General features: G+C 37.7%; 1 protein-coding gene across 1 annotated transcript in view; it reads right to left on the bottom strand.

The window, feature by feature from the left end:
- Window positions 1-13,707, bottom strand: part of LOC108551619 (octopamine receptor beta-1R) — a 125,042-nt gene that overhangs the window by 69,149 nt on the left and 42,186 nt on the right. The window lies entirely within an intron of this gene.

Genomic DNA, 13,707 nt, shown 5'->3' with positions numbered 1-13,707 from the left:
CTCCATATTATCTTATCAGGGTAAGTCATAAATTCCTTCCACTTTATATCATCTTATTCTATCGCAACGTTACTTTACTAAAACAACTTGCCTCATGCATAATGGAGAGTTACACGATTAGTAGAAAGATGAGATAAGAGAAGAAAATATTTACCGTGTACCCTTGTAATTTATTAATTTCATTGCTCGTCTATTCTATCGTATCGAACAATCCCAATATCTTTGTATCAAAGACAATTTCAAAAACCATAGATTTTTACAAAATAAACAGACAGATCTAGATTTTTTAGATTATAAACCTAGATAAATTTTTCACACAAAATTTATGTTCGAAGTAGATAAAATTTTTACATAAAACTTACGTATAAAACAAATTAAACTTTTATCTAAAACTAGGTAGATTTTTGTATACAAATTTTATCAACAAAATGGTCGCACGTTTTATCCAAAATCTATGCGCGAATTAGATAAATCTTTCGCGCGAAATTTAAATAGAATTAAGCAAATTTTTATCTACAACTTGCTCGTAAAATAGATAGAATTTACTATACAAAATTTATGCGCAAATTAGGTAAATTTTTCGCTCAAGATTTGAATAAAGCAAATAAAATTTTTATCTACAACCTGCACATAAAATAGACAGATTTTTGCATATAAAATTTATTTGCAAAAATAGCCGCACGTTTTATGTAAAATCTATGCACAAACTAGATAAATCTGTCGCGCGAAATTTAAATAGAATTAAGCAAATTTTTATCTACAGCTTGCACGTAAAATACATAAAATTTTCTATACAAAATTTATGCGCAAATTAGATAAATTTTTCGCTCAAAATTTGAATAAAACAAATAAAATTGCACATAAAATAGGTAGATTTTAGTATACAAAATTGATCTACAAAAATAGCCGTACTTTTTATCCAAAATCTATGCGCAAACTAGATAAATCTTTCGCACGAAATTTGAATAGAATAAAGCAAATTTTTGTGCAGAAGTTGCACGTAGAATAAATAGATTCTCGTATACAAAATTTATCTGCAAAAACAGCCACGCGTTTTACCCAAAATTTACATGGAAAATAGTCAAATCTTTCGCGCGAAGTTTCCCCGTAGAGTAAATATTTCTCGCACGAAATTATCTCCGCGAAAATCTCGTAAGCTCGTAACCCTGATATCCAAAACACTCGAACTAAACGTATTCGACAAGCGGAATATGATCGGCGATGAACCACGAACGAGACGAACGAGCAACAAATAGATCGGTGTTTGCAGACATCGAGCAGACCAATCTACGCCAGGGGCGTGCAAATTCCGCTGTGCAAACTGGCCAGACACCCCCCTGCCGGCCCCCCCTCGCCGATGCACTGACTCGGATAGCCGTTCAAATTTTTGGCCAATCGCCAAATCGAATCTCACCGCCATTATGCAAATCGATGGCAAACTGTTGCATCGTTTCGCGAAACCGGAACTTCCGTTCGCTGTGAACTTCCGTTTCCACTGACCCCCTTCTTCTCCGCTCTGGCATCCGTCGATCGAGAGAATCGTTTCCATGGAAGTTGGACTGGAGGTATGGCGGTCAGTAATGGCAGTTTGGCTCTTTCGCTTTTTGTTCGAAATAGTTTCGGGTAAGGGTAGATTGGAAATTTATTTTCGACGAGGAAGGGAATCGATTCAGACGGCAAGTGGAAGATATCGGTAGTGGGTCCGACGTCCTACTTTGATAGCCTCATCCCACGATGAGAACGAACAGACCGACTGGGTCAATTCTCACCTGCCTGGATATTTTCTTCTTGGGGACTAGGGACTTTTTACTCGCTCCTGGGGAATATTTATCTTTATTTCTTTGCCAGGAAATATTAGTTTCCCGGCTGTCCATGAGGGAACGTAATTTCTTTTTGCCATTCTGTACGAATTTTCCAATTTCGTATCACTGAATGGAAATTTTTTAATTTTCTACTGCGTCATAGAAATTTCGCAGGTTTTTCAGGTTTACTTATAAATTTCCCAATTTTATATTCTGCTGTATAAATTCTTTAATATCTGGTATTGTGTATAAATTTTATATTGTATCGTAGAATAGGAATTTTTCAACGTTCTGTTGCAGTATATAAATTCCCTAATTTCCCAGTACGGAATATCAATTTTTCAATTCTGTATTATGGAATACAAATTTTCCAATTCTGGGGGAACATAAAATTCAAAATTTTCTGGTACCGAATGCAAATACAATCCTCTATTGTACAGTATGAATTTCCATCCATTGTTAACTATATTATTATTTATATAATGTAAAATATTAATTACTCGATATAATTATTTTATTTCTATTTTATTTGTCAACAATTAAATCATTATTTTCAAACGATATATAGGGTGTCGTCTCACTATACATGGGTGTCTCATAAATATATCACCTCATTTAACCTTGTTTACGAGACGTGGTAAGATCTTTTTATATTTATTCGACGTTCTGAATGTAGAACTAAGATGAAGAATAATTAAGAATTTATTTTTTAAAATATTCGCTTTGAAAAGCAGCAAAATTTGATCGACTCGAGCTGATATTTGCGAGTCACTTTAATCATCCGGAAAAATGAACGTTATTTTATTTTAAACAAGATCCTGCGTCGACCATTTTCATCAACTTTCAATCGCAATTAATTTTAATTGCGTCCATCCTCGCACGTCCTCCAACCTCCATTCTATTCGTTCAAATATTTCAAGGGCGCCGCAGTCAAAGTTTCAACATTTATTAAACAGAAATTGTTAAAAGAGGAGAATTTTCGTATCAATTTTATAAACTGTTGCTCCTCGATGTACCATAAATTTCATGACAAACACTTCGAATATTCCGTAAACGCAAATGAGGCAAAGCTACAAAAATGAACGTCTATGATGTAATGTAAGAAATATTTGAAAAAGTGTGCGATATAAAAACAGTATAAAACATTAACTCTCTTCGCCTACAAATGCGAATAAAAATCGCGTTCATTTTGACATTCTTTAATTTTATAATTAAATTGAAATATAATCGTTATTAGAGTACCCGAGATATTCGATATAATCTAGAAATTAAAATAAAATATCTTTAGTGACGTAAATAATAATAATCAAACCAAAAGTAAGTACAAGAATTTTGCCTAATTTTGCCCCCTTAAGCTTACAAATTTAGTCACTAGAAATTACCAATAAAATCTCCAATTAATTCAGAGATAAATTCCCTTATAAGCCCCCCAGCTACCACTCACGTCGAAGAACCAGCAAAGGAACCAGAAATCACTAGAAAAATTGAGGTATTGGTAACATTGGTAATGATATCAAACAAGGTACCATTTGCTAAGGTTTCATTAGTACATCCAACTTACACATAGCGTTCAATTCTTTATCATATTACAACATTCGAAACCCTAACAACCACCAAATTCCCTAGCAGCAGCCCAAGTCACGACTCACGTCGAGGAACCATCGAAGGAACTAGAAATCTCTAGGAAAATTGAGATGCTGGTAACATTGAAAATGGTATCAATGAAAATACCATTTGTTAAGGTTTCATTAGTACAGTCAACTTGCACATAGAATTTCTTTCTCATACTATAACATTTGAATCCCAGACAACCACCAAATTCCCTAACAACAGCTCAAACCACCACTCACGTCGAGAAATCATCGAAAGAACTAGAAATCACTAGGAAAATTGAGGTATTGGTAATATTAAAAATGGTATCAAGCACGTATCATTTGGTAAGGCTCCATTAGTACAGTCAACTTGCACAAAAGATTCAATTCTTTATCATGCTATACCAAATTCCCTAACAACAGCTCAAACCACCACTCACGTCGAGAAATCATCGAAAGAACTAGAAGTCACTAGGAAAATTGAGGTATTGGTAATATTAAAAATGGTATCAAGCAAGGTATCATTTGGTAAGTTTCCATTAGTACAGTCAACTTGCACATAAGATTCAATTCTTTATCATGCTACAACATTCGAACCCCAAACAACCATCAAATTCCCTAGCAACAGCCCAAGTCACGACTCACGACGAGGAACCATCGTAGAAACTAGAAATCACCAGAAAAATCGAGATATCCGTAACCCTGAAGATGGTATCGACCGAGGTGCCATTTGCTAAGGTTTCAGCGGAAATTTTCGTTAAGCTTTGCGTCTGGACTGACACCGGTGTGACGCCGTGTTTCCGCGATTACTATGGCTTCTCGATGGCATGTGTCTAGGTTATTTTTATCCCGAATGTGTCCCCGGACTCGCGACGAAGTCGATGCAAAATTCCGTTCCACCGGTGCCGCCATTAGCGTTCCTTATTCGTGGATTTTGTTTATTAGGCCCTCTCGCGGGAGTTCTCGCAATTTTCAGCCACTTGTTCCTGAGGAACGTGCCACCGATGGAACTCGATGTTCCATCTTCTTCAACGAGCATCATTACGTGGAGTACGCTTCCGCGAACGGTGGATAGGTTAGGTTCGTGAAAGTGCAGGTTCGTTTTGGCAGCCTGGCTCGTTAATGGCTGCCTTAATTACCACTCGAGTGACTTGTGACGATTTCGTAATAAGTTGCGAAGCACGATTTCGTAATGGGTTAGGAGGAACAGGTTTCCGAAGACTTGCTAAGAAGGGAAAGTTTGAGGGAAGTTCGAATGGCCGAGAGCAAGCTGGAATGGCAATGACACGGCATTAATCTGGTTAGGTGGACGCACCTAACCTTTGCACGACGTCGGGATAGTACGACGTGACCTGGGAAATATGCTTTTTATTTATTCGTTTAATTAAACAGGACCGAACCCTGTGTTACACGCGAGGAAATACGGAGGAAATTCGAACAGGACGGTAGCTTTTGTCAAGGTCATTTACGTGACCTTCAATGTCATCCAGGCAGCTTTGATTATTATTCTTGATATAGCTCCTACGATATCTCTGACGTGGTTTCTTCAACGTGACTATAAATTCCTACGCAACGACCTTTATTTTCAATTACGGGATACAAATGATCTTGGGATGACCTTGAAGTAACCTTAAGTTCCACCGAGACTATGTGAAAAATAAATTTTAATCTCCGTTGGTAAATGTAACCTTGGCACAATCTTGAGATATAGTGGTACGAACTTGATTGTCACTTGTGAACTTGAGAGAATCATGAAATGACCTTGAAATAACCTTGAACCTCGGGTACAGTACCTGAACCGTGTATCGTGAACTTAAAATGAGCTTGGATTTAAATGACGCGAATTTAAACGCCATTCGTGACCTTGAAGTCACCTCGAACGCTAGTATGAATCTGACGTTGTGTCGTGACCTTCGAATGACCTCGAGTACCAATGCTACACCCTCGATGACTTCGTTTGACCTTCGAGTAGTATCGGATGCAATGAATCAACCACTTGTCGATTTCACTCTAAATTGTCATGTTCGCATAATTTCTGTTTTCGATTATTATTTATTTTCACTGGAAAAAGTTATTGCGAAATTTAATCAGACTGTATTCAATCGCGTATCTCACTCCTGTGAATTCCATAACGACAATTCTGTGGTTAAATTGGCGCGATTGGATTCCGCAACGCTTTTTATCCTAACAAAAGTTTGACATTACGAAAAAGTCCCTTTCATATGTTTTCATACGAATGGAACGCGGCTGCATGGTTGATTTAGTTAAAACACTTTGTGTTGCAGATTTTAATAAAATCGTAGCTTTGTCCGCCATTTTAATATCCCCACTCACCGTAGCATTTTAATTCTCGCAAATTGTACAAACGCACGCTCATAATGTCAAAATTCTGCCATTATCAAGACAATATCACGTGTAGGAGTAATTATATAGACGATTGTATCGTTAACCATAGACAACATCGTAAAACGTACCGCCCTACCAGGACATTCGTGTACTAATCTTTTGGCGCGAAATTTGAACTTGAAAAGCGAACTCGACTGGAAAAAATAGTAATTATAAAAATTAAAAATTCTCTAGGTTTCATATTCAATCTCCCAAACATAAATTTCTTCGATTTCCTTCAAATTCTCCAATTTAATTATTACAAGCTAACATCCTAACCTAATAATTTTATGCTTCCCTCGTCAAGTCTCATTTCTCGCCTCTCAAAGTCGACCATGCGTTTTTAAAGATCTTCCAAACGAGATTTCCAAATTTATACGTAATCTACGGATAACAATCATATCCTGGAATTATCTTGACTCGTTTCACACGCGAAAGGCGTATCGCTCATTTTTCAAAGCGAACACCGTGACGTTTCTTTCAAAGCAACCGTGTCATTCTCATCTCCGCGCGACGAAATTGTATTTAACGGTAGCTTTAGACTTTCAACGGTGCTCTATAAAAGAATCGAGCAGCTTGAAAGCGGCGACCGGTTCGATCGCGTCGCTTTGATGCTCGCGCTAAGACGAAGAGGAATTTTAGGGCACATAATTTAACTGCCGTCAGCGTAATGGAAAAATAAAAGTAGATCGCTTTGATCGCGTCCATGTAACCCGTTGTAAGATCTCGCGACATTGACGCGTATCAAATGCCACGTTCCGCTTTTCTGCTTCCGCCGATAGGTGGGGGTGCGGTCGTTCATTCGCGCGGGAGATTTGAACGCCTTTCGCGCGATCTATTAAGAATCCAAGGTTTCTATTAATTCTACTGACTGTTTGCGACGAAGACCGACTTGCTTTGTTATTATATATACCTGTGTAAGTAACTATTACGCGTGATGTAAACTGTTGAATAAAATTGTGTAGGTGTTGATAAAAATTAATGTAAATAAATTATTTACGGAGCAAGAAAATTTGAGTTCTCGTTTTATGAGTTTACAATTTTATACTTAATTTGCGATGATTGTTTATTTATGTATTGTGTAGGTGTTGATAAAAATTAATGTAAATAAATTATTTACGGAGCAAGAAAATTTGAGTTTCGTTTTATGAGTTTACAATTTTATACTTAATTTGCGATGATTGTTTATTTATATTTCGCTTTTCATTTTTGTTCGTTAATAAATTATTAAGTTACATATAGGAACACGAAGGTGATTATGTTATTGTCCGGTATTACCCATGCGATATCGATTAAAAAATACTCCACGAAATATTATTCTATATGCGAAGAAGCGACATAACTTCACTCTAAGTATGACAGAATTACATTACAGAAATTATAGAGCAAAGGTTTCTTAATGAGTCTAAATTTAGTTTACACGGATTTTACATAATACCTGCCCAAAGCTTTGGCCTTCGCGTTCACGTGCCGGAAGCCATTTCACGTGACAGGTTTTAGGGAATTAACGATAACTATACGAGACTGTCAACACATTTCCCTAGACACTTTCAAGATCAACAAGATTCTAATTTTATTTCTAATAAATCAATAAATCATCCATTTGATGAAATAAAAATATGAAAACGTTCTAAAAATATTTTATATTTTGTGTTTTGTATTTTGCATGCTATATTTATTTAATTCATTAACCCAATGAACTATACACTGCATTCTTACATTGCATTCAATTTTTAAATAATCTGTGAACTTCGATAAATTTCTCCCAAAATCAAACGACAGACAAAAGATAGATAACAAATACAATCCACTCTAACTGCACGCAATTCCCTAACAAACTGACTGGAACTCTAACAAGAGAGCATGTGAAACCCACGCTCGATTTCCATAAAATTTATATGGAAGATAGTTCACGGAGAAATATTTGACACGTGTTTTTATCAGCAATCAACTATACCGTGGGGATAAAAATAGCGTCCAAAGTAAGGGTTGAAAGCGTTTCTCCTAAAATATCTCAGGATCTGTCAAGTGTGGCATAAAAATCGTCCTTTTAATTCACTATTTTTTCTCCTAAAAATTCTTCTTTCAATTAATCCCTTTATTGTAATAAAATTAAAAATTCCTTTACCAATTTTTCTTTACATATTATCTACCTTCCACATAAATCAATGAATAAATAAATAAATAAAAACTAAAATAAAGTAATTAAAGGAAAATGAAAAATAATAACAATGTAATTTAAATGAATTCGACTTAAAAAATCGTGCATTGCAATTTCTTTAGCTTGTAATGAAATTTTTCATTTTCAATGCGAGAGTATATTTTTTTTTAAAAAGTGCATGTTTGCATTATTCACGAATGATTGTATAGATTACGGATGCTCGTAAACGCAACGGTATTACGTACTCTGCACTTGCTGCACGAGCGTGGCAAACAATTAACGTTCTCCAAATCGTCTACTTTTTCTCCTGGCGGTGTAGAAAAACCAGCTGGAGTTAAAACTGTAGAGTTAAAACTACAGTACCGTGCACTACCATCAGCTCTTTTCAAAGCTATCGTATACCTAACCACGTGGAAAATGTTCCGTTATTTCAACCCTGGCAATCGATTGTTTCCTCTAAGGGTGCAAACTCTATACCTCATTCGCAAAATTTCGCACGCGGAAGGTTAAAGGTTCGATGCAATTTTCGATGAATTCCATTCTGACCAACGATTTCATAGTCGTGGGTCACTCGAACGCGGTGTGAGCCATAAATACCATCTGTGTGGCATTTACACCCTATTCACCAGGCACGTAACAATGCGTAGCGTGGGACAATTACGTGAAATATTGTATAAGTCTGTTATACATTTTACAATACGTGTTTTGGAATAGACTGAGAAAAATGGGAAAACGATTACAAAATTTCGAAATATCCAGATACAATAGCTTCGATATATTCTCTCGTAACTAAAAACGGGAGAAATTCAAGAAAATTCTGAAATAATTTCGAAGAAAGTCAATCTATCATCCTCAATAAATTTTATTAAAATCAAAATAATTGTATTCGCAATTATATTCGAATAATATTTAATAATAATAATATAATATTCGAGTAATATAACCTTCCCCCATGGGTTTCATCCCTATTGATATCGCAAGTATATTCGATACACTTGTGAATAAAAATAATAAAAAATTAACAAATTAGAGAAAATTGTCAAATAATTTTGAAGGGAGTCAATTGTCCTGAATAAATTTTATTAAAATCAAAATAATTATATTCGACGTCCTTTGTAATTAGAAACTCAAACCCTGAAAGGAATTCGATGAACTAAATGCTTCCCCCATAGCTCTCATCCCAATTGATATCGCAAGTATATTCGATACACTTGTGAATAAAAATAATAAAAAATTGACAAATTAGAGGAAATTGTCAAATAATTTTAAAGGAAGTCAATCATCCTCAATAAATTTTATTAAAATCAAAATAATTATATTCGCAATTATATTCGAATAATATTTAATAATAATAATATAATATTCGAATAATATAACCTTTCCCCATGGGTTTCATCCCAATTGATATCGCAAGTATATTCGATACACTTGTGAATAAAAATAATAAAAAATTAACAAATTAGAGAAAATTGTCAAATAATTTTAAAGGAAGTCAATCATCCTCAATAAATTTTATTAAAATCAAAATAATTATATTCGTAATTATATTCAACGTCCTCAAACCCTGAAAGGAATTCGATGAACTAAATGCTTCCCCCATAGCTCTCATCCCAACTGATATCGCAAGTATATTCGATACACTTGTGAATAAAAATAATAAAAAATAAACAAATTTTCAAATTCTCGTGCAGAACATAAATTTCGTCTAAATCGATGAGATTCGTTGCATCTTACGAATAGAAACAGGTAAAAATAGAGACCATCGAGGAAATTTCGTGAACTAGATACTACCCTTCCCAACTTGGTCCAAATCGAAATATTCGATATATTTCCTGGAAAATAAAACCAGTGGAGACAATCGCCAAGTTCTCAGTTTCAGGAAATTCTGGAAGAAATTCCGTGGACTACCTTCCGCATAAAATTTCCTCCAAGTATACGTGCCTGCACTCGACACGTTCTCTCGTAAGCGAAACTAGAAAACAAGCCAGTACCGCAACGAGATCTTCCGAGATTTTCTCGGTTTCCGCGGGATTTTCCCTTGAAAGATAATCGAACGATCATCGATCGCGTTGTTCGCGAGTTTTCGAGTTTCCGAGGGCACTAGAGAATTCACGGCTCAGCGCTTTTCGAGCTTCGTTCCGCCGAGGAATTAAGTCGAAGTGCTCTCTTATGTACGCGGTTCCGAAATTGCTCGCGACGAAGTTTTCTAAAGGGCCATACCGGTCATCAATTCACGGGCGTTCTTGGTTCACGCCGCCCCTGAAGTCGTGTGTCATAATAAAGAGAACGAGCACGACCCGTTGCGTTGGCCGTGTATCGAATTTATTTCGCGTGGCGCTCGCATCGCTTAGGGCGGGGAGGAAAAGCGCGAGTGGTGGGGAGCGCGGAAAAGCGCGAGTGGTGGGGAGAGCGGCGAAGAACGAGTGGTGGGAGGTGACCGACGTTTGTCTGGAGTCCTGAGAGCGATGATTTGTCAGCGAAGGCACTGAACTTTGAAAGGGAGTAAATCTGGTAACTTGTTCCCTTGTCCCTTTTAGGCTAGTGTTTCTTCTGTCTTTTTACTTGTGTCTTTGAAATTATTTTTGTTCTCTTTTTTAGTTTGTTTTGTCTTTGAATTTACTTTATTTTTTGATTTATGCTGTCTTTGGGTCTGTTCTGTTTTTAGGTTTATATTGTATTACGAATATTTTGACGAATTATTGGGAATGTATTTGAATAAATAATTGAGGACTAAGTTTTAAAGAATTTTTCAAAATTACTGGAATTACTGGATATTATTGGAAACCTATTTTGAATAGTTGCCTAATCCTTCACAAGAACGACAGGGTCCTCCTCTTTTTCGTAAGTTTACGACAGTCCATAAAAATTTCACGTGCATCTCTATCCCCAATTTCTAAAAATTCCGAAGCTGTTACCGACGACGTAGAACCCCCGTACTGCAGTTTTTAAAAATGTTCATAGCCCAATAAAACAGCCCATATCCTTCAACTTTAAAAAATGTTCATCCCTTACTCAAACGCTGGTCTATCTTTACCCTAGTTTTCTAAAAATTCGCAACTTTGTTCCACCTGTGACCTTATTTTCCTACTGCTATAAATTTTTACCTGTTTCCAAAATTATCGCGTAATGTTAGTTCTACGTCGAATTTTTAAAAATACCCCAGCAGTTTTCCAATTTCTAAAAATATTTATTCTCCAGTTCTCCAATGATCGCAAATTTCTATTGAAACGATTTTTGATGTGCAATTACATCGCATCTACACATTTACAAAGAATTAAAAAGTAATTAATTTGTGACAATTTAAAAAAGTAAACAAATTTTTCAATAACAATAAAAACAGTTTGTAACATAATCATTACGGTAAATTTATGACACAATTTATAAAATGACAAGTTTAATCAATTTCCTGTTGATTCCAATTCCCAAACACCCAAGAAATCCAAACTTATCTCATCTAGAAACTAAAGAACAAACCACACGTAGCAAACAACGAACAAAGACCCCATTGGCACCCTCATAATTCCCAAAAGGCACCAGTACGATGTCACAGTGCCCCAAGGTGTGCCTCAAAACTTAAATACCCATATCCACCCCTACAACTCCCACAACCTCTCAATTCCCAACTCCCATTCATAATCCAAACCCATAACCCAAATCATAATCCTAATAAATCCCTTAAAAACTTCCCCTTACCGTAAATCTAGCAGGTTGTTCTCTGTAAAGGTCGTCCGCGTCCAAATTTGCCAAGAAAATTTAACGGGATGTTCACAGGAATTTCGTCGATGATCAGCGAAAGAAATTTACTCAACGGCGTTCCCGTTGGAGCAGAAAGCCTTTGTCCGTGACCTTAGAGCGCGAAGGATCGGGCAGCATCGATGCGGAAAGCCGGCGTCCCAAAATGGCGCGACGGTCGCAGGAGTGGGGAGAGCGGTGGTGGGGGTCGCTTGGAATTCCGTTGGAGCGCGCTGTCCCGCGGCATTTTTGGGTCAGCGGGGAAATTTATCGAGCTGTGTAAGCCGTTGAATAATAAACGCCAGGCTTCGCCCGTGAATCCATTATTCGTCGTCCGTTCGTTAGCGCTCATCTCGTTCCTTCGCACCGTCACTCCGATCGCCTTTGTGTCGCAGCTGTACACAGTGGTCCCGCGCTGACATTCGCTACTTTTTCCATGAATTCAGTTCGCAGTGTCATCCGCACCAATTCCTGGAATTGCTTCCACGACACCTAGGTCCACGTTGCGTAGTATAAACAGACGGAAATTTCTCTCTGTTCCATTTAACCTCGCTTCGTTTTCCAGTTTCGATTGTAGCTCCACCAAGCTGGTAATTTCTGGGGTACTGCGTCAGTAACCAGGACATAGTAAGTTCGTAAAATTAGGATTTAGAGAAAACCGTGTTCATGAAGGTATGATTGAAATTTAATATCGATGTTTTTCGATTAGTTCCAGTTTGTCTGTGCGAATTTGGGGGCGCCACTTGTCCGCATAGGCGTCCGAATTGAGGCCCAACTGCGGACGCTAAAGCGGGTACTATGGTATTTCCTGGTGGATCTCGCAGAGGGAAATGCAAATGCGTCGCGTTTGAGAAAAAAATAGCGTCCCGGCTCACTTGTGTGAAACTTTTATCCTTGACAAAGCCGGGTATGCTAGGGGAATCGCGGTGTAGTACAGTCGGTGGAGTTTCGTGGAAGTTCCTCGCGTCGTTGGGGTATTATTAACGAGATCTTTACGCTACAGGAGAGTCGAGCGTGTTTTTCAGTCCAGGTCTAAATTAAGGGTAGGCTGACGTGTTAACCCTTGCCCTATGATTGATCCTTTCCGACGTGATAGCGCTCGGAGGCTAACTGTGAATTAGCTCAGCTAGTTTGTTTCCAGCGACTAGTTAAGCTCGTAAATTAAACGTTTCGAATCGCCCTTGTTCCGTCTTTTATTTCGATTACCACGAATTGAGGGAACAAATTCGTGGTAGAACTTGATTCGCAGAAGGATGAATCTGACTTGTCAGAGGCTGAATTTAATTCGTTCCGCAGAAGGATGAATTTGGAGTGCAACTGCTGTGTGGAACTCACTGAACTGCGAATTACGCTGAAGTAATTATGACAAACTTGTAACTCGGTGAATTAGAGAAGACACTAACATCCCTCGGGAACCTAGTCTCCCACGATCAAGATCACAGACAGAGATCCTCGTGCTAAGAACCTCTCACCTCATCATCCCTTCGATGACGTCTAATTAACAAATTTCCGCCCTCTATGAGTCCCTCAAGCCAGATCTTCCACCTGAATCCTTGCACCTCCACCATTCTACTAGAAAGTGTCTATACTCCGGACCAAAGCTCCAGTCTGCTCACCTGCTGTTGCTAAATTACAAACGCGAGTTATAAACAGGAATCCCAAAGGCAGGTAAGAGAGCAGTCTACCTAGGAAGCCTAGTTACCTCGGTGAAACCGATACTACCCAGTTACGATACCCAACTCCTCAATACTAATCACTGCAAATGAGTTGCATTGACAGCAAGCAGCATGTCAAGGGAATGAGATAGATCCCAAGCTTTGGGGTAGCTCGAGTCGTCCGATCCAATTGTCCACGCGCAGTCAGCCGTAGGAGTCAGCCTAGTCGAAGCGAGCAACGTCTCGAAAAATTGCTGGATGCCGCACAATGCTGGTCTAACAGGACCAGGAGCAGATAAAGAACGAAGTAGATGAAAAACGAACGATGTAACGTGTCGAAACAGCGAAACGAGCCGCAGAAGTCCCGCGATGCAGGGAAA

Source organism: Eufriesea mexicana, unplaced genomic scaffold (assembly GCF_001483705.2).
Source record: "Eufriesea mexicana isolate 0111107269 unplaced genomic scaffold, ASM148370v2 scaffold4787, whole genome shotgun sequence".
NCBI classification, from domain to species: Eukaryota; Metazoa; Arthropoda; class Insecta; order Hymenoptera; family Apidae; genus Eufriesea; species Eufriesea mexicana.
The sequence above is the reverse complement of the archived record's forward strand: the minus strand, read 5'-3'. Positions and strand labels throughout refer to the sequence as shown.